Source organism: Trachemys scripta, chromosome 7, assembly GCF_013100865.1.
Source record: "Trachemys scripta elegans isolate TJP31775 chromosome 7, CAS_Tse_1.0, whole genome shotgun sequence".
Taxonomy (NCBI): Eukaryota; Metazoa; Chordata; order Testudines; family Emydidae; genus Trachemys; species Trachemys scripta.
Genome location: NC_048304.1, coordinates 90,133,523 through 90,156,504, shown reverse-complemented (window position 1 = coordinate 90,156,504; position 22,982 = coordinate 90,133,523). Strand labels below are relative to the sequence as shown.

At 37.1% G+C, this 22,982-nt stretch overlaps 1 protein-coding gene across 3 annotated transcripts in view; it reads left to right on the top strand.

Annotated features, from left to right (window-relative positions):
• PRKG1 (protein kinase cGMP-dependent 1) overlaps window positions 1–22,982 on the top strand; it is an 895,613-nt gene that overhangs the window by 828,322 nt on the left and 44,309 nt on the right. The window contains exon 1 of one of the 3 annotated variants that reach the window (XM_034775037.1): window positions 16,651–16,773. The exons of the other annotated variants lie outside the window; for them this stretch is intronic. The gene's annotated coding sequence lies outside the window, so the exon portion shown is untranslated. Of the gene's footprint in view, window positions 1–16,650; window positions 16,774–22,982 lie in introns of those variants that run through there. 3 annotated transcript variants of the gene reach the window in all.

Below are 22,982 nucleotides of genomic sequence, written 5' to 3'. Positions count from 1 at the left end.
GTGAGCTAGTAATCCTACCCCAGAAAATGCAGTCAAAGCAAGTGGTGATTGTTGACTGACATCTTATACCTGCAATGATGGGAACCACTTGAAACCTGTCTCTCTTTCATATTCAACCAAAACCAAAATGGCTGTAAAATAAAGGGAATCACCAGAGACAAATTAAAATATGGCATGGAACTGATAGAACAAAACTGCGACAGCCCAATGGTGTGAGACAAACAATGAAACAAATACTGACAAGAAAAAGAAACAAGAAAAATTTTACCTAATGTAGTAAAGAACCAAATGAATATGGGAGTATGTTATTCAAGAAAACAGTAACACAAAAAAGTAGAGGGCTGCAATTAGAGGCTACAATTGCATTGCTTCAGTGATTGGAAGGAACTGAGGGGGACTTGGGGCTGCAACAATTACAGTATATTACCTCAGGTCCAGATGCTCAGTACCATAAAGGAGAATCTGTGGCCCCAACATTCACTGTTTTCTAGGTGGTTCCAAATTCGGTGCTGAGTGTGTATATCAGTGGGGATGTCTAATGACAATACTTAATAGTCTGTTATTTGAAGGAACATGTATTTACACTGTCTAAGAAGTTCATTTTCTAGACAGCCAGTATCAAGAAAAAACAAAGAAAAAATGCTTTGTGACAGCATTACACCCCAATTTGAAAGAACAACAAATAATAATTGTATACTAACCAGACACATTGAGAAAGCAATAGAAATAATGCAGAACAATATATCAGCTGAGCAGAGACAAACAGCATGCAAGAGAAGAGAAACATAATAAAAGGAAAGAGAAAAGAAGTGTGTTTAGTAGGAGTAGTGCAGCAGAAATGAATGAGAACCCCTGCCGGCTTAATAGCACTTAACTCTAGTTATTCGTTATGGTGAAATTCACCTCCACTCCCACCTACACGAAGTATAAGTAAATGTGATTTGTGTTGCGAACTAAGCCAAAGGTATGGGAGAAAAAGGCCTTGGGCAGGCCAGTGGCTGCATCCCAGCCTTTGGGTTGGAGTGCAATAGCATTTTCTGGTCCCTCTGTGTACACTATGGAGAGATTCCTGGCCACTGGATATGGTGGCTCAGTTCAAAGATTGTTGAGGTCCCTTTCCTGGTCACTATGCCAGCAAACCCTTCCTACACAGGGCTATTATAGGAACCCTGGGAGCAGAGTTTTATGTGGGTCCTCTTCCAAGGGATATATTCTGTGCTATGAGGAAAAATATATATTTTTTTATACTAAAGTTGGCTAATACATTAATTTCTATTTAGAAAGTAAGTGCTTTTTAGCCTTGATAAGTGCAGACATTCAGTATCATTATAATTCCCTTGTGTAACTTAAAAATTATATCTGAACTTGCCTGTAGCTCCTTTTACAACATGATTGAATTCCTTATTATTAATCAGGAGTCAGCTGTGTTTTACAGTAAAATGTTTTACAGTAAAATTCTACAATTATACTTGTTCGACGTGTAGCTGAGTTCAGCCCTTCTCGTATTCATTTTCAATTCTGCCTTGCAGCAATAGGAGCTAATTTGAAACCACTGTTGTTAATACCAGGAAATGTAGAAGCCATTAACGTTCTTCTGGGAGTTTCAAGTGACAATGTGCCCATTAATGGAGAGGAAATGTAGAAAGATGATCTTCAGAAGAAAAGCAGGTGTAAGGCTAAATAGTTCTTTCCCAAAAGTCATTTGTTTTTTCCTTTTGGCTGATAAGTGTTTTTGTTCCACTATAGAATAAATGTTGCTGTATATCAGGTCTCTTCATGCCCTTGGAAGAAATTGTAGAAAAATGACCTAGTATATTTTTGTAGTTTTACTGAAGACAATATTAAGAAAAAAGTTCCTTACTTATCAGTGGATGCACATTATGTCCTCTGTGATGGTGTGTATGTGCAGTGTGTATGTGTGTTTATTCTTCTTTTTAAGCAGCAGTGGAGCCAACTTTAAAATATTTGTAATGTATGTTTACAATAATGCTGAAAATGACTTAAAGATGATATTGGACAGTATGTTAGATGGGAATTTACAATGAAATATTGGAGTAAAAAAAGACACGTGATTTGAGTCTTCATATACTGAAATATCACATCATGGAATAAGGAGGTAATACTCTCTTTATCTATGACTGGTCAGGCTACTCTTGCAAAACCAGTCGTGGGCACTTCATTACCAGAAAAATATAGACATATTAGAAGGACTTCAGAGAAAACGATCAAAGAAATAATAACCACCATAATATCTAAAATGTGGTGGGTGGATTCTCCACCCTGGTCTCTTTGCAGCACTGAAGAGCTACAAGCAGAGGGGAAACTTACCACAAGTCTCTTGCTGGGGGTACCTCTGGTAGGGAGAAGTCCCTAGCAAGTACGGATCCAGCTCCTTCACCTCCTATCTACAACCACCAGTGCATAGTGTTTATGGGGCAAGAAATGTGTGTTGAGAGGGCAGGCACAGTGGCCAGAACATGAAACATTCTGGAAATTCCCATATGGCAGAGGACCATGGTCAGCTAGCATAGTTTAGAGCATCCCTTGGGATGTGCAATCCTGTACCCCCAGCTAGGGTGAGGCAGCAAATTAGAGAGTAGTAATTTGCAGCTGACAGTCTAGTTCCTTAGCTTCATCTGCTATGTATAGTTTGGCCAATTGACAATATTGCCCAACCGGGAGGAAGAGTATCGAGCAAAACAGATTTCTTTGAAAAGTATCCTGCTTCACCTAGACTAGAATTTCAGGCTTTACAATACAGCCTGTCTACATTAAAAATGTATCAAAAAGCATCCAGTAGAGTTTTGTCTCTCTTGGCTGGCCCATTTAGCTTCTCATGTTCTACCTCAGTAACTGGCTGAGCTTGTCTGTTATGATTAGGGTTAGCAGAATTCAATTTTTAGTTTTGTGTAAGTTTGACAAATAATATTGATGTTTATTTTTAAGCTTTCCTTTTGATTTTTATTGAATTACATTTTCACAGTTGTGGGAAATTAGGGCAGGGGGCAAGACTCAGACAATAATTATTTAATGACAGTAGATGTTGAGATTCAAAAAGTTAAAGTTTCCAACCATTAGAACACAAACTGTCAACATCACATGTCAAAATGTACAAAATATACTTGTTAAAACAAACTATAATTCTCAAGCAACATTTTTCTTAGTTTGCCTATCTGTAAATTCAATTAGTAGCGATGGAAATATTTCTCACAGGTGAAATCAACATTTACCAACATTTACTGATAAAAATCTAACCCTTCCAAGACTAGTTATGCCCTTTGTACTATCCTGGTCAGTTGCAATTGGCATCTTCTCCTGCACTTTACTTCCCAGGACCATCATGGTCTGTGGAACAGCTTGACCTCGTAAAATTTGAGGTTCAGTCGAGCAAGCAGCTTCACATTCACTATCACCAGTCCTCAGTGATCTTCAGGGAAGTCAGGCAGGAGCAGAAAGGTGGCAGAACCCCAGCAGGATGTAAGGTTCCCCTAAATATAGTCTATAATTTAATAATAATTTTCCCTTCTATAGCACTATCTCAAAATGGTTTGCAGATATTAATGAATTAAGCCTTATAATCCCCATATATGGTAAGTGTTTTCTTTATTTTACAAATGAAAAAACCGAAATATGGAGAGATTGTGTCCAAGGTCACACAGGAAGTCTGTGGCACAATTAGAAATAGAACCTTATCTGCTGCCTCTAAGCAATTTAACACCACAGATCTCCTTGTTGCTGCTCACTGTAGAGGAGGGAGTGAAAAATCAATTTTACCTGCAAAAAGTATTGATAAACTGATTCATTATGGCAAACATAGAATTTTTGAAAATGTGGTGTAAAAAAAAACCCCCAAACCTGCTTCACTGTGAAAGAAATAGTCTTAAAAACTCAAGATTTAAAACTTGTAACTACAAAAGGAGTGGAATTTATTTTTCTCAAGAAATTGTACATACATTCTGAAAATACACTATGTGTATCATCATTTATATTCACATGTACTTAAATTTGGAAAATATTTCTTTAAAGAAGAAGAAATTCATTATTTTCCTAACCAATGTCTATGGATGCAGGTATTTTCAAAAGAATAATCTCTTTTTGTGATAGAATAATGTTTTAGTGTATTGTGTTAATCTTGAAAATGTCAAAGTAGTGAGTTGGGAAAATGCCTTTAGAAGGCCAATGCTACTATAGTTTACAAAAATTGAATTGTTAGCAAATGTAGAACACAAAAATAAAGTTTGCATCATATATAAGAACATCTGCCAGAGGCAAGAAGTAGACTAAAGTATTTTAAACAAACAAATATGTAGACATGAGCTTATATTTTGCTTGTGAAAACCTAATACACTTGTGCCCTCCAGTGGAGGTATGAGAAAGTACCTGACAGAAGCTTTTATTGGGTTCTGGAAAACTGATGAATGGGAACCAGCAAAGAGGCATCACAAAACAATAATGAGCTATTATTAAATTGATTACTGTACATCTTAGTGCTTCTCAGAAGATCCCCTTACCTTTTTTTTAAGTTCACCCCATCCACTCTCAAAAACACACCCTCACAGCCTTGCTTCACTCAACCATCACCTGAGGAAGATTGAACTGTGGAAATTATCAAAGCAGTTCCCAAACCAGCCAGTTGTCTCTAAAATAACATAAGATATTGTGTTATCCACTCTTGTTGCTTTCCAGGATGAACACACTTGTTTCTGTAACATTCACATCCCTTCTCAGCCTAAGTGTCAATGCTAGGGGGAAAGGGGAAGAGTTTTACATGTTAACTAACATTTGTGACATTCTAGTGTTCACAAGGCAGTTGTAGTTTTCACGTGTCATCTAGCTGAACTAAACCCTGGGCTCCTCCATAGTGCTTACCTAGATGTGAATACTACAGACTGTCTTGTCTACACTAGAATGTAATCACATCATAGTTACCAGGGAAGTATTCAGTTTTCACATGTTAGCAGATCTAGGTAAGTACACGGGGAGAATGGACACTGGTGTGGGGGATCCCTAGGCTTACCTCAACCATCTAACATTTACAAAAACTACAACTGTCTTGTCCCACTAACATTTTACTACATATTAGTTACCATGTGTCGGATAATATGTGATTAAAAAAACCAAAAAACTACTTTTTTCCTAGTGAAGACATGGCCTAGAGTGAAGGCCTGAATTTGTCTTCCATTTTAATCCTCAGCCAGGCTAGGCCTCTGATAAAGTGAAATAAAACTCTTTTGGTGATCTCATTTAGTGGTGAGTAACTTCTAAGGAAAACTAAAACAGAAATGTTGATGTTCTACTCCATAGATACAATGAATAATATTAGTTTTCTAAACTAAATGTTGCTGGTTCACAAACATAGTGACACAGCAAGTATCCAAATCTTTACAGCATTTTATAATCTTGAGAGTATTTAGCATAATAGCAGCAATAATAGGGCTAAATATATGAACCTAATAATGTTTAATGCATCCCACAACTTTATCTCCCTATCAAAATAAATAAAACAAACAAAAAAAACCCTTCCCGTCTATACCTATTTTATATTTTAGTACATCCATATACATAAATCTACTTCTTCTCAGCTCCCACCCTTCCAGAATGTACTTCTGAAAGATCTGTGAAAAAATATTTTTCCAAGCACATTTAGGAGAACTCACACATCACCCTATGAAGCAATTTTTTTGTTTTTTAATTTCTCTGGAAGAGAGGTCAGGCATGTCCTCTGCAATTCAGAAAAATCTTCCACCTCCCTTTTCCCAAGAGAAGAGCATGTATAGGAATAGATGTCATGCCCCCCTGCCATCCTCTCTGGATCTGCCTACTAACAGACTGAGCACATCATGGGGAGCAAGCCATGAGCACATTCCCCTTCCAAGGACATAAGAACATAAAAATGGCCCTACTGAGTCAGACCAAAGGTCCATCCAGCCCAATATCCTGTCTACCGACAGTGGCCAATGCCAGGTGCCCCAGAGGGAGTGAACCTAACAGGTAATGATCAAGTGATCTCTCTCCTGCCATCCATCTCCACCCTCTGACAAACAGAGGCTAGGGACACCATTCCTTACCCATCCTGGCTAATAGCCATTAATGGACTTAACCTCCATGAATTTATCCAGTTCTCTTTTAAACCCTGTTATACTCCTAGCCTTCACAACCTCCTCAGGCAAGGAGTTCCATGGGTTAACTGTGTGCTGTGTGAACTTTCTTTTTATTTGTTTTAAACCTGCTGCCCATTAATTTCATTTGGTGGCCCCTAGTTCTTATATTATGGGAACAAGTAAATAACTTTTCCTTATTCACTTTCTACACACCACTGATGATTTTATATACCTCTATCATATCCCCCCTTAGTCTCCTCTTTTCCAAGCTGAAAAGTCCTAGCCTTTAATCTTTCCTCATATGGGACCCATTCCAGCCCCTAATCATCTTAGTTGCCCTTCTCTGAATCTGTTCTAATGCCAGTATATCTTTTTTTGAGATGAGACTACCACATCTGTACGCAGTATTCAAGAGGTGGGCGTACCATGGATTTATATAAGGGCGATAAGATATTCTCTGTCTTACTCTCTATCCCTTTTTTAATGATTCCTAACATCCTGTTTGCTTTTTTGACTGCCGCTGCACACTGCGTGGACGTCTTCAGAGAACTATCCACGATGACTCCAAGATCTCTTTCCTGATTAGTTGTAGCTAAATTAGCCCCCATCATATTGTATGTATAGTTGGGGTTATTTTTTCCAATGTGCATTACTTTACATTTATCCATTTTACTTTCAAAGATGATTTTTTTGTTTTTTAAGCACAATCCCTCCATGAGCATCCCTGGAGGGAGTGCAGTGCCACATGACCTGAGATTCAGAGCTGAATCCTATAGGCACAATCTACCCTTTACTACTCAGTTATTTTGTTGCTGCCAATAGGAACACAAAAATGGAAACTATTGAAATGATAAAGACAAGGATCATGACACGATTTAGCTTTGTTGTGTTTTGTTTGCAAAATGTTTAGTGATTTCTGTGTGCCACCACATGAATTACATTATGTTATACTGTGATACAGTAGGCTATTGGTACTGTTGAGTTAAAAGAATATTCCTGTGAACTTACTACTGATCAGTAAGAGTTTGACTCTCATTATGCCTTCAGCAAATATCCTACCTCGCCTTTCAGAAAGGATATTTCAAGCCTGTGCAAAATATTTATATAATACAAACTTTTTGTCATATTTTGAATAGTTGCAGTTCTTCAGCAAATAGTTTTTAAAACTGCTTCACTGTTTGATATAGGATGCAGTGGAAGTGTTATACCAATAGAATAAAAACCAGCAGGATCTTATTAAAAGGGATAAGGCAAAGATGCCACATTTATTGTAAATATAATGATAAAGCAAAAAATAAAAGTAAACAATGTTGTTTTGACTACTTATTCCTATCACTACTTATTCCTTATACACACACACATATAGATAGATAGATAGATTAGATTCACACAATCATTCATTCAAGTTCTGTATAGGTGTTATAGTTACCAGCCTAGAAGTTGCTCATGCCAAGTTACTGGCCAGGTATCTTGGTCATGAGGATGGAGCCGAGTCTGTGTCAGGTGCACCTGATGCTCCTGGAAGTTGGCAGCAGAACCAGAGACTCAAAGTCATCAGAGAGTCCATTCTTATAGAAATTAATTCCTATGTTAGTCTATAGGAGCTGTTTCATTCTGCTGTTGCTGACTCAATCAGCAGATGGCACATTCCTGGACACATTCCTGGGCACATTCCTGGTGGCTCCAAACTGTCCAAAGTTTGTGTTTCTCATCCCATCCAGGTGATGGGGTGGATCCCAGTTTACCCTCCGGGGATTGTCTGGTCATCCACTTGACACATTCTTCGGCCGATGGATACTCCCTTTCTAGGCTGGCACCTCCCTAACCATTCATGTATATCAAGCATTCATCAGCATACATTCCATATCTTAACCATATTTTAATTTACTGTCTCCACCACTTTCGGGGTGTGTGCTAATTCATTTGAGACTCCCGGCCCTTTAATCACAGAAGGTGGGGGTCTGTCCTAGGAGCCGTTGCTATTACAATGAAGTGAAAGTCACTTAAAGTCACTTATAGTGTTTGTATATATTGTATCAATTACTTCAAGAACAAAGTCAATTAACTTGTTTGTAAGTTTTACATAGTAATAAAGTATCTTTCACAGGATAGATACAATCAATGGTTTCTACAGACAGTAGCTTACAAGTGTTAACAGAAGACCCAAGAGATTTTTGTACTTGGTGAAATTGTTGGATTTTAAAGTGTGGGGGACAAATTATGAGGGGGTCACTGTCACTTGGGGGAATCACTGTTAGTACCATCTTTAATATCCCTACAGAAGAACACTACTAGCAGCTCTATTAGAAAACCAATGCTTTCCTACTCATCTCAGAAGATATCACAGAAGTTCACTAGAGAGAGACTTTGTCCTTGAGGGTTTTAAAATGTTTCCAAAATTTAAAACACATGTCATTCATTCCAGGTATCTACTGATGTTTCAGCCATTGGAGCCTTCAGCAGCAAGGCCAGAATGACTGAAATACTGCTTAATCTGTGGAATGAATGAAGGACTTAAATGTATTAAATAAAGTTTTGGAATCTTTTGAACCCTAATACAACAAATAATTCTCACTGGTGCCCTTTTGGAAATTCTTATGAGCTGCTGAAACTTGTCAGGAACCACAGACTCCCACCCGTATTTTCGTATCTGCTAAAGCAAAATTGTAACACTCTTATGATAAACCCTGGTCTCCTTAGGAATTTACACTAGATTACGCAGCCCATGCTACATGGAAATGTCTCTCAGCACCCCTTGGTAGGTGAGACCATGGGTTGGCAGTTGACAACTAAGTGTTGAATCAATCTTTAGCAAGTAAGTCTTTGCCTGTGAAGGAAAACCTTTAAATGATGAACAGGTTAATATGGCTGTTTCACATCACACTCCCAGCACAGAAATCCAAGCATGCAGTATTACTTGATACCTGTGTGACTTCAATCGATAAGTAATTAATGAAGAACATGGTAAGTTGCACATATATATATGTATAATATCAAGAGGTCATGAAAACGAGGCCGAGGGCATCTGATCTTTTCTTCTCTTTCCTTTTTTTATTTTTTTTCTTTAAAAAGCAATCAAGTTCTTCATCAGAGCATTGCTGTTGCCATGGTGAACATTTACTTATGCAAGCAGTGCAGTCTTTTTACATTCAGGCTAGAAACAAGGGGGTCATCAAGTGTTTACATGCTTAGATGAGCAGGTTTTAAGTTCACAGGCTCTAATTAGCAGTATGCAATACATTTATAAACTCCTGAGATGTTGTAAAGCAGTACAAAAAAGAACAGAATTAACTGAACAAAACGACTGTGATTTGACCAATTGGAAGCTGTAATTATACTGCGTTTTCCTTGAGACTACATGCTACTTATTGAAGAGGTGCTAGCTAATGTTTTAACACCAATGCACCTTTTCCTTGCCAACTGCTGCAAATTACCTTAGAATAAGTATTTTGCTCTTCTTCCAAGTATGGTGTCAGGCACTTGCCTTAGTCTATTTATTGATCTTAGTTATTCTTGAGGTGATAGATTTGCCATTAAAGAGCACAGTACTTGTCATAATCAAAGTAAGTACCTCATGACTAAAGTCAAAGTACACAATTCTCTCACCTATGTATCCAACCATCTCCCACTGAGAATAATATATGGGGCAAGGACAGAATTTTACATGGCATTTAGTATTCAGGGATTAATTTCAACCATCAAACAGGTTCTCAGCACATCCAGAAAGAAACAGAAATTTATACGAAGTGAATTAGATTAAATGTTTAACAAAATGTTCAAGCAATTTCGAATAAAATGTCCTCGGGAGATAAACTTGCTATGGGAGAAAATAGCAGATACCCATTTTTTATAGATTAGAGGCTATATCATCTCTTCTGTTGTGCAGCAAGGAGGGTATCAGAGTAGCAGAAATTCTGTTGCAGTGGGTCCAGAACTGACAGAGGGAGAGAGAGAGAGAGAGAAAGAGAGAGAGATTGCATCAGGCTCACTTCTCCCTCAAAGCCACAGAAACTCATCTGTACAAACACTGGTTAAAATTCTATTGGCTTAGGTGGCATGGCCATCCAAAAGAGTCAGATGTGGGGATAGGTGTTCTACACAGCAGTGTCTTCATAGATCACTTTTTAGGTAGGTCGTCTTCCCCTTTCCCCAATCCCTGCAGGTTGGTAAAATATATTATTTAACCACAAGACAAGGACTGATGAGAAAGCAGTTCAGGATGGGTAGAGGTGTCTCAGTGTTTGTAACAATGTTAAATACGTTTCATTTGCATTTGTCTGTGTAGGGGATTCTAGTACTTTCTCTGGAACTTTCTTTTAAGTGGAGATACCATTTGGTGCATTCCAATGGCAAAAATAGTGGTCTTCAGATATTTCTTTATTCATCTAAATGATATTAATTTCCTTCAGTCCTGTTCCCTAAGGATTTTTTTTCTATAGAAATCAAATGGGAGGGCGGGAGGAAAACTCGAAGCCTTATCTTCCAAACATGTTTTTCATATGCACACTCAATTATAGAAAAGACAAAATTGATGAATGGGCGGTGAGTAGTAAAAGGAGTTTAGTGAATTACCTCCCAGTCCTGAGATTTTTGAGGACAGGTGGGAGCTGGTAAAACTGGTGAGCCTAATACTTAGAATGTGAGACTTAATTTACTACTTCATTCTGATAATTTAAAAATTAGATTTTGAATACTAGACTCTGCAGTAATACCTGGACTCTAAAATCATGCCTCTCACTGAATACTAATGAAAATGCCCAGTGGCCAAGTCCTAGCTAATACAGTTTATGTCAATCTCTTGCTATCTTGCCCTCCTTCATATCTATCTGCCTAAAGGGCCTGGATTCTTCTCTTCCCAAAGGAAGTTGCTACCAAGCTGCAGCATTGAGAAGTGAAGAGATTTTTTAAAAGGAATTTAACCTGTGGCCTTAAGTCAGAATTTAATATTTGTTGTGTACCATTAACTATAGTTAGAGGAATGGAAATGGATTCAGCAATTGCAAACAATATTCTGCAACAAGTCCTGGTAGAGCTGTCACCTACAATGATACTGCCACTGACAGTTGTGTCAGCTCTGCTGCAATCAATAGGGATACTGGAGGCCACTGTGCAGTGCTAAAAAAGTTCAGAAAGCCAAAGCGGTAGCACTGCACTCTCAGTTTATGCTCATCTTCTGTGCAGACAGGCTTAGCATATCACTGAGCCCTGCACACATTTCTCTGCAATATTAGTCTAACACTATACCCTGTTGAAACAAGGATGGCTGAGGAAAAGGAAAACATCTCTACAGGGAGTAGAGACTAGGTATGGCCAGGGAATAGATTTAGAGGCTTAAATATAATCCAGTGAAAATAAATTATGTGCATAGTGGCCATTTTTTAACTTCTGCCAAACAAGACTAATGGCTCACTTGAGAGTGCTTAACACCAGCATTGCAAAAGTGATAGCAGGGGCAGCTTTGAGGACCAGACATTGGCACAGAATGTGTCTGAGGTTTCTAATAAAACAGTATCTCTCCCAGCCAGCTGCAGGTGATGTATGCTGGGCACATTGTGCTTGCCAGTTTGCAGGCCCTGCTCCTCTCAACTTATTTCCTGTATCATGAGTAAAGCAGGCGAGAAATTTTGCTGATTCCTTGAATGCAAAATGTTTCATGGAAATGTGTCCATTTTGACAAAACAAAAATTTCAGTTGATCCCAAACAGTATTTTTTCAGAATCTTGTTTCACAGGAAATTTCAAAAATGTTTGGTTTTGTTCCATTTCTGAACAGAATTTTTTTCGAAATCCTGAGAAACAAAAAATCTGGCTTCCAGCCAGCCCTAACCCTGAGACTCAAAGCGCCAATCTCAGCAGCCCTGTGAAAGCCTGTTCTGTGAACCCACAGCTGCACTCATCCAGAATGGACTCTGATCCAAAATCAGTGGGAATCTTCCCATTGACTTCAATGGTCTTTGGACCTGGCCCTTTATGAGTTAGACAGAGACAGGGTCAAAAATATTTTTTGCAGGGATGCTTTAGCAGTAGAAGTAAGGGAAATGAACTCTACCAGAGGGAGGAACTTTATCAGAGGCATCCTTACTCCCGTACAATCCAAAAACTGAGTTTTTATATGTTCATATATTCAGGTATGTATATAAAATTGACACAGTAGAGTGTATCAGATGCTCTGTAGCCATTATGGTCCTTGGTTCATATTATGGAAAGATACAGTGTTAAGAAAAATGTCTTTATTAAAATTAATTAAAAAATGTCTTGTTACCAGCAATGTTCAAATTTTAACTCATCTATTTTAATTAAAATAATCAAAATCCCTTGTTCCTAGTAAGGGCTAAAATTATGCTGTGTGAGAAGTGCAAACATTTGTTGGAAACTGTTATGTTTTGTCATGTTTTGTTTTGTTTTAAATTCTATGGGTCTAGTCTAGTTTCTAATGAAATCAGTGGTAAAAGTCTCAGACCAGGCCTCGGCACTCTTAAAAATCAATATGATGTTTTTAAAAAATTTTGCACATGGCAAAAAATAATTGGCTCCTGGGCCGAACCTGCCTGACAAACTCCAGCTGGCATCACATATTTATGGCTGAGTTTTAAATTGCTGTTATACCGAGGGGATATACCGAATCGGGGTTATACCGAAAGTGATAAAGCAACTGTTGGATAGATGAATTGGTTGCAATGTCAACAGCAGTGTTCTGTTTAATTGTTCTAAAGAAAATAAAAGTACCAAATAAAAGATACTGCCTCTTTAATCAGTCACATATATATGGAACATTACTGAGTGTATTCTTTCAGTTAGAAAGATAAAGTTCCATTGAACCCAATGGAATTTCATATTTCATTTATTTGAATTATTTGAGTACCCATTCTAAACACTAAGCATTATTAAACTGCAAATAATATTTCATGACACACTATGGGGAATGTAGGCACTGAAACCCTTGTATACAGACTTCACCACTGTAAAAGCTCAACAATGCCACTGTATGCTCACTGCCCCTTGGAAAATATCTCTGGTGTAAGAGTTTCCCCAAAAGATCAGCATAGTCAGCTCTACACCACATGCTACAGAATCCTTGATTTTTTTCTAAGCCCAGGCTATTTCCAGTGGTACCCATAGGTTTGATTATAGCCAGGACACAGCCCTCAAGTCTGCCCTAACACCTCTCTTGGACTAAACTGGCCCTGGCAGTCCTAAGATCAGGGACTGATGCCCTCCTCTTCAGCTCTTCACTGGAGTCAGCATCAGTGCAGATATGATTCCCCATGCTAAGTCATTTCAGTAGGTCTAATGAACTGCCCAAGGGGAAAAAAAAACTACCCCCCTTAACATCAACACCTATCAGCAGTCCCACTACCTCCCCATCCCAGCAATCCATCTCCTCACCAAATGCCCAAGAAAGAAGGTGGGCTTTTCAACCTATGTGAGTAGCACCAAATGCCCAAGAAAGAAGATGGGCTTTTCAGCCTATGTGAGTAGCAGGACAGAATTTGGCATTGAATACTGTAAGTACATGATATAACTATTCTGGGTGGCATTTTCAAAAGCACCTAAGGCAGTTAGGCATCAAGTTCCCATTGGTTTTCAATAGAAATTGGGTGCCTAACTCCCTTAAGGCATTTTGAAAATCCCATCCTCTGTCAATAGCATTCCACATGATAGCTATAGAATTTATAATAGCAGGAGGAATTGGTGTGAAATATCTTTTGTGAACTCTTGTTCAGTTAGCACAATAAATCTCATCATAGAGTAGTGCTTTAATTCTGTTTCATGTTAAACACATGTACTGTAAGGATTTTCTTACGTCAAATATATTTGGTGTCTGAACTGATTACATTAAAATTCATGTTGTTCTCAGACATATTGAATGTACAATTTAACATTTTAAGGACGTTACCAATTTTATTTGAGGACTGCAAGTAAACCCATTAATACTGTGACCAAAGATTTGCTTTGTCTGTCTGTACAGTAAGCCTGACCCAGTGAATTGCTCTGTTGTTTTTTAATCTAATTGCAAAATTGTCATGAAAATTGATCAGACATAAAATCTATTCCTCAAACTTTACAGTTAGGATGATAATGAAAAAAACATTTTATTCTCCCATCAAAAAAAAATTTATTTTAATAAAGTATTTATTTAAATGGGCAGATAGAATTTTGTAAGACTGCAGTAAACAGTGTGTGAGCCACCTAAACACATCTTGTTACAATGAGGAGTTACACATTTTTTCCTGCCAACAGGTTGAATTTGGACTCAGACAAAAGCAAAAACAGTGATGCTTTTTGAAAAGAATAATGTATTTTTTCACTTCAGAGGAGAGCAGGTTATCGACTTAGCAAACAATAGGATGAGATGAGCCATTTCTGGCAATCTTTCTCACTTCATTTGCAGGGTTGTCAGGTTTATTTTTCAATTAAGGCTGATCAAGTACGCTCCACACATTATTTATCCAGAGAAGGAAGGTCCTCTAGATATAAAGAGCTGCTATTTTTTTTTTTCATTTAGAAATACAACTGTATCAGCTTGGAAATAAGATATGACTTTGTATCTAAGATAAATCTGAGTGCATTCAATGGCAGTTTTATGTAAAACTGGACCCATTACAATACCTAATCTGCAGTGTCCTTGAATTCAGACTTATTTATTTGTCTATTAAAATAGTTCAAAAACATTAAAATTATTATGAACAAATTGTGAACATAGATATTACATGCATATTACTTAATAATTCTACTTCCTAAGTAATGTAGTTTGAAAATAAGTAAAAATATTTTTTCTAGTGAAAAATCACTTCTTTGTTTTTGTTTTTAACTTTATGTTTTTAATTTCAGATCTCCTTCCCCTTCCAGAGGAAGTTAGTGATGCCATAGCTTTAATGTCTCTTTTAGCTGCAACTCAAATGTTCACTTTCTGTTAGAAAATCTAAACTAGGAGGTATGCTATTTCTCCTGATTTGGAATTCATTAAAGGCAAGTACGCTGTAATTTAAAGTGGTGGTAGGTTAAACCAAAATGCATAGCCTTAGCAACATTAACTTGAAAAGAAAGAAAACCTTTCTTTTTAATGCAATTGTCTGTGAAGTTGTAACTTTCAATTGCATAGTTGCCACAAGCACAACAAGCTCACTATTCATTGCTTTTAAAAATCCAAATATAAACTCTCTGATTTGGATTTTCAGTAGAAAGTAAAAAGGGTAAAATGAAGTGGTAGCAGCTAAACCAGGAATTAAAGCCACTGCACTGCTGACCTCAGAAGGATCTTGGTCTGGAAGAAGGAGACCTGAACTAAAGAAAGGTTTTATTATCCTCTTCTTTTAGAATATTTTTCCTGTGAATATATATTTCTTTCTCCCTTTCCTTTAATATTTATGAAAAAGTAAGATTGGGGTGAAAGATTAATGTGATGATTTCGTCTTTCTTGCTCTTACTGGGAGTGCAGCGAATTCCTGTCTGTTACTGTTTTAATAAGTAAAGATCTGTTTTTATTCCAAGTGTTGATCATGTCTGTCCCCTGTAGATATGGTCTACCATGAGGACAGCAAATAAGTGCAGAAAATGGACTGTATGGACATACTAGAATGCCTCCTGTTCCATATGCATGTGGAAAGGGCAAACGGTCCTGTTCAGAATCATAGCAGTAACAGGCCAGCCCCTTCTGGTCAGCAGCACTGGGAGCTGTAGTGGACAAAAATGACAATCCTTCAATAAGGGGATGTCAAAGTCTTGTTGTGTCATTATTTTTATCTAACAGTGCAGTGTCTTGTTAGAATCATTTTGTCTTTTCCTATAAATGGAGAAGTCCCAATATGATTTTGTGATACTGTATTAATAAATGAACTAATAAACTAATCTGATGTAATGGGACATTACTAGTATGATTTGATGGGCCATAAAAATGAATACAGTTTTCTGTACTACTATATAACTACTATATACAGTATTTGTCAGTAAAATAATTGAAGAAAAGGCCTCTTTCTTGACATTTTTATCTTACCAATGGCAGAGTTCATTCAAAAAGGGTCTGTATGAAACGGCATTTTTGTGCCATGAAAGAGCATCTAAAAATCAGTTAATGGGTACCTGGAGGTAGGAGATACAAAACATAGGCATTTACCTATACAAGTGTTTTTTTCCACTCAGGAAAATTCAGTCTACTGCTGTTGCCTCTTGTACTCAGACTTGGACATCTCAGCCATCACTGCACCTAATGATAACTTGGGGGTCAATTCTGGGAGGTGCTGAGGTCCTTCAGCTCCCCGTGAAGCCAGTGGGAGCTGCGGATGCTCAGCACCTGGCAGGATTGAATCCTGAAAGAGCAATATCATCTTCATAATTCTTTGTACTACAATGGTCCATTAAGGGACATCTCCACCAGCTGTATGTAATATTGAAGATGACCAACACACTGAGCATACGATAGAAGATCACTGGTGCCCACACATAGGGTGGGAACTCTGAGAGGATGACTGACACCATCTCTGCAGCTGTTCAGCCTTATAAAGAAACACAAAATGCCTCTCAAGAATCTGCTTACAGGCATTTCCAGGTTCTGGATCATGCTGCTTGTAATATATTCTGTCGATCTTCCGCACTTCTCTCTGTTGCCTGAATGTGGCTAAGGTGTGCAAGTTGATTTATCGTCTGTGCCCCACACAAACAGGGCATAGTTGAAGGTAAGGATCTCATGCAAAACCAACATGAGAAGTTTATTTTTTGCTTTTGCCCATGTGTTCGTTCATAAATTCCATATTCTCCAAGGGTAAATCTCATATAGTAGAAATAAAATATTTGAAATTTGACCTTTAAATAAATATCCTAATCTACATTACAAAAAATTGGACAGTCAATAATACAGTGGGAATGGAAACAATAATATAATTTACTTCTTGTTTACATTACTAACAAATATGAATACTCATTGCTTGAATTTAATCCCCCAGTGCCTACAATTGCACTTCTATTTACCAACTGGTGTACACAAATCCAATCCAGAAAACATACCTAGAACTGGCGTAGCAAGTTATCTGTATAGCCATCAGAAGCCATGGGAGGGCAGCAGTTTGTATATTTTACAAGGTACAGCGTAAGTATACCAGATCATAGAGAAAAGAAGTGAGAAAAATACTTTATCATCGAAATGATGATAAATTCTTTTTCGTAAACTTTGTTCTTAAGTGTTCAACATTGCAGTTTCATTAGGTGAAATTCATTCTTTCACTAATTTAAACCAGCTTATCACCTTCAATTTACTTACCCTAAAAAGCAGGTTCATTACCATCACTGAAGAATCTGTTACTTGCTAGCAAATTTTCAATACACAGTTCAGGATAACAGTTCCTCCTAAAACTGTTCTGGTGTAGGAGTTGATGGACTGTGTTATTTAATATAATGAAAACCAACAGTTTTAGAAGTTCTTGTCATATCACAAAAGTATCCCCAGCTACATAAGTACATGTGTAAATTTAAGCACATAAGTCTTAATGTATTCAATGGAATCCATTCACATATTTACAGCTACATCTGTTAAAGTATTTGGGGGCCTTAGAGACGACCCTAAGTTGCAATGGCTTTCCTTCTGCTCCCTGTGTAACACAAACACAAGATTCTATAGGGATGAAATCCTGACCTCAATTAAATCAATAAAAGTTTTGCCATTAATTTCAGTGAGGCCAGGATTTCACCCAGGGAGGAGATTAGGTGTAACTTGCTTTCTGAAACAAATCATAATCATTTTGCATCAGTCCCCTTTTAGACCAAATACATCCCACTAGTGTATCTCTAATTCTGCACAACACATATATAAGTATTCCAGTGGCAGAAAACTAATATTAAAGATGACAAGTATGCCACTTTACAAAGCTTTTGTTAAAAGCACATGAAAATCAGTAAGAAATGATAAACCACAACAAAATAAGGGTCAGTTCAATGATATTGAAATTGAGATAGTTATCATAGAATAAAGAAACTTTTGTTTCACTTTCTCATAGATTATTTAAATTATATTCTTTAAACAGAGTACTCAGAGAGAGCTAAAATGTTCTTTTTGACTATTAGGAAGAGGGAGCTAGACTACGAATATTTTTTTTTATTTAGGTTGTGTTATTGAATGTTTTTCTGATTAAAATACAGGTTGATTCCTGGAGCCAGAACAAGTACTAGTTAGCACTGTGCAGCCTTCTGCACTAGTCCTACAAATGTGCCCACCCCGATCCAATTTATTGCAGTTCTAGACTCTTACTGAACAAGCAATATTAATTGTTTGGAAATATGTTTTGCTTTTGGGGTATTGTCCTGTGCCAATTAAATAGGTAGAGATCATAAAGCTTATTACATATTATTACACTACATATGTGATCTACTGTAGGCCAGACTTGAACAGAGTCATCCAGATGCTAGAAAACTAGTTTATCTAACATTCTGCAAAGAGTCCAAAAATCTCTTTTGCAAAATTACACTGAGTATGGCAAAATAGCTAAAGTATGGAAACAATTCAGCTGGCCAATAAAATGGAATGTAAAACCCAAGAAATTAGCCATTGAATAAATGGATATCATTGAAAAAGGCACAAAAATTCTTTTTTTTTTCCCTTTAAAGTCATTTTATTAGTTTCAGTGAGTTTATTGTTGGCTCCCAATTGGTTACAATTTACATCTAGTTGGCAGTGTACATGGAATAAAGCCAAGTTTTGTATTGGAGATGACTGCTTAGTAACAGATGTCTAATGTTTCCCAACACATTAAGTTAATTTATTAGCCAGTTCAGTAAAACTAAATAATAGGGTAATTACAAATTTCTGTTCTTGTGTCATTTTCTCATTCTTTTTTGAGTGCCTGAGTGATTAAGATTGTGGTGACTCTTGATACATTTCAAGCCCTATTTAAATTTTATTTCAAAGTAATTCTTTGTGTTTTTATGCAGCAATCTGTTAGTTAAATAGTTGGAACGTGGACATTCCAACATACTATGCAAATGGCCAAAACCTTTCCTCACCACAGCCTCCCTGCATAACATGTGTTATACAAATACTTACAGCTTGATTCAATGACTACTGTTTGAAAATAATGGGAAATTCTGTGCAATGGGATTTCTGCCCAGTGACCAGCAACAGGTTGGGGCCTCTTGACAACTTTTTTTTTAAACATATAACTTCAGTTAATACTAAATGTGGTATAAAATCAGGACACTGATTGGAACTCTTTGAATTTTGGGAAGGAGGTGGTTTGGATACAAGACCAAAATCTGCCAAAACAAGAACCAGAAGAAGGCTGATTTCTAGTATTTGTTTTGTTTTCTGAGATATCAGAAAGATAACCATTTTCATGAGGGTTCAGAAGAAATAAGGTGGCAAAATTGCATCTAGGCAGATTTGCAAAAAATCTTAGTAGAAGAGCTCATGAGATTTGTCACCGTCAAATCTGAACTATAGCTTATGTTTTATTTTCTGTCCATCTCTAACATAAATGGACATTAAACATCCAAGGCAAGGAGATTAGACGCCTAAATGTTTGCAAAGACAAGGGGAATCTATCCTATTAAAAAAGTGAGGTATTATCTTTATCTAAGGAAAAAAAGATCTTGAGGGAGTTAGGCAGACAGTTTCCATTGGAATTCAGTAGGTGTTGATTGCCTAACTCTCTTCATCTCCTTTGAAAATTGCTGCCTAAATTCTTGAAAATGCTTTAAAAGAAGTTTGGGTGCTTTGCATGGATAACTTGGGTTATAAGGCATGTTTGTTTTTTTTCCTCCTATCAGCTGAATACTTTGGTGAGAATCCATGTTCGCTAAGAATAACTCCCCCTTACACATTTGACACATCAACTTTTTTTTGTTTGAAAAATTTCAATCCACGTTTTTTCCTTTGTATTGTCACTTGCATTTTCCCGGCCCTCTGCCTGGTGGTTCTAGGACCAGAAATGGAAATGCATAAATAACTTGAGAAAGGTTGTTCTTGAAATATTTCTTAGCCCAACTAAGGAAAGAAGTACCAGAAATCTCAGTATAACCAATTTCTTTCAAATTCACTGAGCTGCTATCCAGGTCCAAGAATTTCTGATCATTTGAATATGGTTCAGATAAGTATTCAGACCTTTGAATACTGAACCAAACTTCAGAACCTCTCTGTGGCTGCTCATTGTACCTCTACACATTAATTACTTTATTAAATTATATAACTAAATATTATTTTTATGGCTGTCACCAACCCTTCCAGAGGTCAAAAAGGATCATGGCTAATTCAAACAAACCTGGAGACCTTATTTACAAGGCCAGATATCTAGTGTATAACCTTCTCCCCTAACCTATCTCAAACACTTCTGCCATGCCAGCTGGAGAAAGGTTTTAGAATCTCTGTCATGGAAATCATTAAGAAATATGACCAGAACTTGTGTGTATATTTTTCCAAGGAGATTCAAGTTATTTCAGATTGTACAACACACCAGTTATCACTAGAGCATGAGTAATACACATCCTACTAGCATTTCATCCTGTCCCTGCTGGGTTGGGATTCCAAGGACTTGGATGTCTCTGTCAGCAGCTGGTTCTTTGAGCTGCCCAAAACAAGACATGTCTGTGTACATACATTATTTAACTTTCACATGTATCTGTATTTCATTGAACTGCCCTCCTAATCCTTTATGACTAAATGCACTTTGGAGAATATTTTTGGAATTAAGCAAATTCACTATAGAATAACTCATGTAACATGTAGTTGGTAAAAGTATAAGATACTGCTTCTCTTTTACATGAAATTGAGAAATCTTATTTCAATGTTGTAGACAGAATGGTTTGAACGTACTATATTTGCCCATTGTCTGCCATTAGTAGTATGACTGAAACTGTTTCTGAGAGAGTGCACACTCCAGTATCATTCAGTTTTTGGTTTAGAAAGCAGCACACAATCAAATTAATGGATAAGAAGAAAGTAGATTGAAGTCATATCCTTGGTATTAAGGGCAACTAGGATAAAGGGTTGATTCCTAATTTATGGCATGAACAGGCATGTTTTCATTCTGATATTTTTGTTTAAATTACGTTAGAGATTTACTGCTAGGTTTTCCCAGTGTTGAGCTATATGACTCCTGTTAAAGTTAGCTGTACAGCTAAAACCCAATGCAAATCTTTTACTGTTAGAAGTAGGGGCTAAATTTTCTCCTTAGATATGTAGGGAAAGCGTTCCATGGCCTGTGAGCCAATCTTTTTTTAACTGACATCCAGGAAATCTGAAGTAACTGACTTCAGTGAAGTTACTCCAGACTGACTTCAATTTTTTCAAGGATTTACATGCACATATATAAGGGCAGAATTTGGCCCTAAATAATTTTCCTTAAGAAATAGAATAGGATGAGAGTCTCCTTCTTTTATTGGAGCTTGAATGGGATTAAAGTTTGACCTTTACTTTTAGGAATGAAACAGAATTAGGGTGTAATTATCATTGTTGGACCAAATAGGATTGTTGTCTGGTCTGTACGCTTTCTTTTACATATATTTTTGTTTCAGAATATATATAATTCATTTCTTTCTCTTCTATAATGCCCCTGACAAAGTATCTGGCACACTGTACAAAATTTGCTTTGCAGTCTTCCTTGAACTGACCATAGAATACCAGGCTATCTACCAAACAAAATTAGCCAAAAAGAAGAAAAATTAAATAATGCATCGTAGAAGCTTAAAAATATTTTTAATTAACTTTTTTTTATTAAGACTGAAAGCTCAATTTAAAAGCTGTCATTAGAGCATCAATTTTTGTGACTCTCTACACAGAAAGATGAAGGATATATGCTTGCTGCAAAATGCTCTTTTGTACTGGAGGTTGTAAAGGGGATTCATGGAATACCCAAGAATCAGAAAGAGCACCTGTTCATCTGTACTCTATTTTGGGATGTTGGGGCAGGTTTTCTCCTCTCAAGTGGAATTGAATGAACTGTACAAAGTTTATGCAGCACTTTGCAGTCTTTCAGCATAAAAGGCATTATAGAAATGAAAACGATTTATTCCATGTCTTTCCTATGCAAAAACTGATCATGGAGGCCTTAACAACACTAGAAAAAATGCACTTAGCATGTCAGATCCCCTGCTTCCTCAGCATTGGGGAAATCCAATCAAGTTTCCCAGGATTGGAAGAGGGCTGGACTACCTGATCCTAAGCCTCCCTGACATCAGGGGTTGGTCAGCATGGCACTCCCCAAGTGCATATCACATGTCCTATGTTGTGGAATAAATGACTTGGCTTAATGCATATAGAGCTCCTCATTTGATAAACCCAGTCACCACATTGTCTTGCTCCTTCCCGCCGCACCATTACAAAATGAGTTTCCACAGGTACAGGACAGAATCAGGATGGCTAATGTGGTGCTTTATGACTTGGAAATGGGAAGCATTCCATCAGTTGGTTCAATACTAGGGTGCAAATCCTTGACAGGATCTCAGCCCTACCATTACATCTAGAAATTATTAAATGTAGCAAATCAGCCAAAAGAGCCTACAACATTAGAAGTCACAAACTGTAATATATTTATAGTTTAAATTGGTCCAGGCAGCCAGACTGAAGTAACAGCTTTCCTGACTGGATTGCAACTGCTAATATAATTTGTTCTTTGTTATTTAGAAATAAGGAGATTTATAAGTAGACCTTTTATTTACCAACAACACTTAGTTTTTATGTTGCCAGTTTAATATGCACATCATGGCTAGTATAAAATGATCAATAAGCAGCCATGTCATGCAAGGTTATTCCAAGTACTAAACAGACTCAGCACTGATTAGCTTCCAATATCAGATGCAGTCAGTCTGCTATGGCCATAGGCTCAAGGTTATTGAGAGAATCTGACGACATTATAAATAATAAAGCAGAACTCAATAATTTGTCATCAGAAACCACAAGATA